At 41.7% G+C, this 5,083-nt stretch overlaps 1 protein-coding gene and 1 pseudogene across 1 annotated transcript in view; both read right to left on the bottom strand.

Moving 5' to 3' along the window:
- Window positions 1-5,083, bottom strand: part of DNASE2B (deoxyribonuclease 2 beta) — an 86,363-nt gene that overhangs the window by 67,009 nt on the left and 14,271 nt on the right. The gene's annotated exons all lie outside the window — the stretch shown is intronic.
- Window positions 42-1,000, bottom strand: LOC109385444 (dnaJ homolog subfamily B member 6 pseudogene; annotated as a pseudogene).

Raw genomic sequence — 5,083 nt, 5'->3', positions numbered from 1 at the left:
AAAAAAAAAAAATACCTCTTAGAATCAGAAGACTGGGACCTAGAGGCCAAGCTCTGCTGCTAGTTCCTTGTGTAATATCTGGCCCACTATTCTCTTCCTCTGTAAAATGAGAGGCTTGGACTAAGCTGACCTCTGTCCATTCCAGTTCAACACACTCTTGGATTCCAATTCTGTCCTTGATAAGCATCAGGATCACCAGTCTCATAGGAAGGTCTCCCTGTGAAAGAAATATAGCAGCAACTCCTTACCAATGACATGGAGGAATCTGATGAAACAGGCTTTCTTCTTCCACGTCAGTCTTCCCTCTCACATTTTCTACAACTTTCTTTGTAACAATTCTCTTGCCATTCACTATCTGGCTACAAGTGGTGACCGGTCTGAAGTTTCCCATTCCACTGCTTACAAAGGGTACACTTGTCCCAGAGAAAGGGGGACTTGGTCTGGAGCCCAGGGATACAAAAGTGGAAAATCCTGTGTCCAATATAGGGGTCACATCAAAGAAGGAGGCGCAGAATCTCCTAGCCCTACCCACACGGCCTGTGGGAAAATAATCTCCTGAGAAGAGGTCTTCATCTTTAAAGACATTTTGAGAGCCACAGCGTAGCCTCTCCAACGACAGTTCCTCCTTCAAGTAAGTTTCGTCTCTGCCGTCTCCTCTATTTTCCCTTTTGATATGGTTTCCTCTGGACTTGTCATAGTTGTTGCATTTCTCGGCATCAGACAAGACCTCATAGGCCTCGGCTACTTGTTTGAATTTCTCCTCAGCAGCATCCTTGTTTTCTGGGTTCTTGTCTGGGTGAACCTGAAGAGCCAACTGGCGATAAGCCTTCTTAATATCAGAGGAGGAGGCATTTTGAGGCATCCCTAGTACTTTGTAGTAATTCACCATGTTTTTTTAAAGGATCTTTCCTTACCAAGACACAGTGTTTATTTTCTGAAGAATTTCCATATAACTTTGGAAAGGCAGATGGTGAAATACTCAAGTCTACACCAAAGCCCTTTAAACCTTATCACGTGGTTCTTAGGACAAACTCTCTTCTGGGGGAGAAATTCCTCTTTGGTTTAAATGTCCTCTATAGTTCCCCACCCCTCCCTGCCCTCTGCAGTGGGTGGAGTAACTGTGACTCAACGTTATCAGCCAATGACTCTCAGCTGATGCTGTCTTTGCCCTGCATTTCTATTGGTGGAAAAACTGGGGTGGATAATATACATGTTAGGGAGATTTCACCTAGTTTTAAAAAAAACAACACTGAGCGGCTTGTTAAGAGAGAAGAAATATTTATGTGGCTCAAAAAGAAGTCTTTACCTCATTTATCAATGTAACAGTCAGAAGCAAAGTAGGTCTTGCACTTAAATCAGGCACAAAATCCATTCTGGCTCATTTGTGAGGGCTAATGCCTTTAGTGACTTAATGGATATCTTTCTATACTATTAAACATTTGCTGCTGGCATAAAGTGGGTGATAAAGGGGCTCTGTTCCAAAAAAAAAGTTCTTGTACACATTTCTGATGAAGGGAAATAAATGCAACTGATTTCATCAAATGAGGAAATTGGGTTACAAAGACGTCTGCCTAGATTTAAAAAAAAAAAGTAGATTTAAGGAATAGAATTACAAGTGAAGGCTTTTCATGTATGATCAGATAAGGCTTCATCACTTCAGTTCATCTTTTAAAGTTAGTCTTTTTGAAATTTATCTCTGGACTCAAGAACAAAACTAAGTAGCAGCATTATAACAGAAAATGCATTTTTAAAAAATGGCTTTAAAGCTCAAGTGTAGCAAGGGCTGCCAGTTGCTCTTTTTCTAGGACATACAACTACACATTTCCCAGACTTCCTTGCAATTTGCTGTGGCCATGTGACCAGAACATGGTTAATGACATGGGAAGGAATGGATGTGCACTTCTTGGAAAGTAGGCCCATAAAATCACCTACGTGCACTCCTCCTTGCTCTTTATCCTTACACAAGCGGGACGTCAATGCCCAGATGACGAAAGAGAGCTTCCGGTTGAAGATGATGGAGGTTCCATCAGCCTGGGTCCTTGAGTTACAGTGAAGCTGACACCCCCACTGACCACCTTGGACTATTTATAAGAGCAAGAAATAAACCTTGACTATAATTAAGCCATTATACATGTTTTCATCTACTTGTGATAGCAGTTAGTCTATACACCAACCATTTCTACAACGTCACCTTCACTTCTAGAACCTACTCCTAAAATGTCATCAACCAGAAAAGTCCTACCTCTGCAACACTGAAAATTCAATATTCTATTCTATCTCTCACTCCTCACTCCTATTACACCTACTTTTTCATTTCATCTCCACTTTCTGCAGGGTTATGAGTCCCTTTTAGGTTCCTCCTTTGTACCAAGTCTATACCCCCTGGTTGGGGTTGGGAACCATTTTTTTACATACCCTCTTAGGCTATTATCCCTCCACTGTGCCCATGCCACAAACAGCCCATCCAGGAGCATCTAGCAATCAGTTTTCTGACTCCTGTACCTGATGCAGTGGTGGTGGTGGGGGGGGTGNTTGGATATATTGAGTTAAATATATTAATATTATTTAACTCTCCCATTTCTTTTTGCTTTTTAAAATGTGCCTACTAAAATATTATAAATTACATATGTGGCTCCCATTATATTTTTATTGGACAGGGCCAATTTTTATTGGCTAGTGCTGCTTTGGAATGCCTCCATATTTGCACTAGAGAATAGATGAGGTACCCAAGGCTAAGAAGAGCCATGCAACTTACCCAAGTTCCCATGTCAGGTAAATGGTGGGGCTGGACTCAAGCCAACTCTACCTGGAGCAGCCTCAGTGCTCCCAAAACCATTGCAACTCAAGTGTATCTCAACTGGTGTCATCGGGTTCTGGCACAGCAGTGAGGATGCCATCCCAAACGCTAATTCTTAAAGGCAGTAAGTGCTAGTTACTTGAAGAGTTTTACTGAGTTCCCCTCAAAATAGATTTATAACCTGATGAGCTTTATAGTCTTATTTTCAAACTGTGTATTTCCCAGCATATAAAAATAAAGTGCATTCTATTGAAAAAGGCAATGAAACACAATTTAAGGAATGATTCTGCTACCTTTACTTCTGAAAGAAGACATTTAACTTGAAAACTTTGCCATAGATATGTCCCACAGATGACAGAGCTGGAGACCATTGTGAAACCTCTTTCCTTGGTTGCTTTCCCTGACTTTTCTGGAAGCTTAGGGCCTCTAAGCTCTGTGACCTGAGATGCCCCATGGGTGATGCCTAGGTGACAGCATGTGCTATCTTGTGGCACATGTTCCCTTTGTTGTTTGCAGATCTGGCTGCTCGGGCCATGGCCTGCTCCACCAGTAATAAGTATGTCAGCATTATTTATACCTTTACTCACTGACCTCTTTCCAGCCTCTGCTATGATGAAGCTGGTAGGTCTGCCCATGTCCTATTCTATAGAAGAGGGGCACATTTTCTATTCTGAGATTGCCTGACATCCCCAGTTTTCCTATTTTCTCCCTAAAGATAACTGGAGACAGGAACACTCTGCCTAACTGAGGTAAATAGATATCGATATAGCTACCAACTGGTGGGCAGCCAAAGACTTCTCTTGCTATCTTCACGGGCTCCTCCATTATTCTTCCCCAGTGCTAGGCTAGACACAACTCTTTTCTTGAAATTCACAAACACATAAGACAGCCATAGTCACCAAATTAACTTAGAGGTGGTAGTTTTCATCTCTCTTCCTCTCTGTAGAACTGCCACTCCTTGCCAGAAATGGTACCCAAACTATTTAATTGACTATGGAGCTACAGCATGAAGCTAACGAGCTGCTCATTAATGCACCCATGGCACTCTTCCTCTGTCCTGTGGCTTCCGTTCCTGGTTTTGAAGCAGAATTAACAAGTTTTCTCCTAAGCAGCATATCTGTCCTGCAGCAGTCAGCTCTTTGAACATTTCACTTCATCCTCCAAATCATTACAGAAAACAGTTAATGGCTCTGCGCCCAGACCTGACCCCTGCAGATCCCATTTGCAGTGACCGTCAAAGGCAGATGGATCACCACCAGTAAGTACTTTTTGCATTCAGCTTCCAAATCTGGGAGTGGCTGGGCAAACAGTAGGTCATTTGATTTTTCTAAATTAAATTCCTCCAAAGATATATTTCACTAATGCAAGGGAAAGGCAGTGTGGGCCCCTGACAGTGTATGCTAAGCTCAGAAAGATAAAATCATGCTCAAATGGGATATTTGTTGAGCACAAATGAAGAGACTACCAGCAATTGGTCTGTTTTTCGTCATATTCATCATGTCCACTAAGAATCAAAAATGATGCTCAAATGTGCTGCACGCTGCAATGCAATACAATATGCCAGTTTGTTTTCTTCTCCTTGAAATCTAATTCCTGAATTAGATTTCTAATTCTAGCTCAATCTCTATTTTTAATCTATAGTTCCTGAATTAATTTACTCCAAGGATGCACTCTGTGTGTTCTTTGCTTTAGATAAGGGGTCTAAATTTCATATACCTTCCGGGTCCAGACAGGTAATGTAAAAGTGTGCAGTTGCTGGTTGCAAAATATTAGGGAATTAAAAGATTATCATAAGTTGGAGCTTTCAGCCTCACCTAGAAGAATGCAAATGTAATTGTAAAAGCACACACATACTGTACTGGCCAAAGGAAACATGTCAGCTTAGGTTCCACTAAAAAGCAACCGGTTTGTAATCTTGCCTTTAAATCGATTCATTAAATATCTTTTGTAGGGTCTGAATCCGAGGTTCAAATGTAGGGTGGGGAGGGGAGGTAGAGTGGCAATTACTTTTTAAAAATCCCTCATGGTTCTGATATCCTGTCCGCCCCTCCAGTTGAAAATAATCAAATTCAACATTAAACGGCTCTCACGTAAGATCTATCGGCATCGAGGCATGCTCATTACCACTTGCACTCATGAAGTGCTTCCCCATGTGGCATGTGTATTTGCTACTAGCTGCAGGCCCAGATCACATTAATAGAAATCCAGTGTGATCTGAAAAGGAATCAGACATCTACGGTTTTACTGCTGTCTGGAGACAAAGGCTGCCTACCTGCTGAATTTCAA

Source organism: Hipposideros armiger, unplaced genomic scaffold (assembly GCF_001890085.2).
Source record: "Hipposideros armiger isolate ML-2016 unplaced genomic scaffold, ASM189008v1 scaffold_115, whole genome shotgun sequence".
In the NCBI taxonomy this organism is placed as follows: Eukaryota; Metazoa; Chordata; class Mammalia; order Chiroptera; family Hipposideridae; genus Hipposideros; species Hipposideros armiger.
This window is presented reverse-complemented; position numbering and strand designations above follow the sequence as displayed.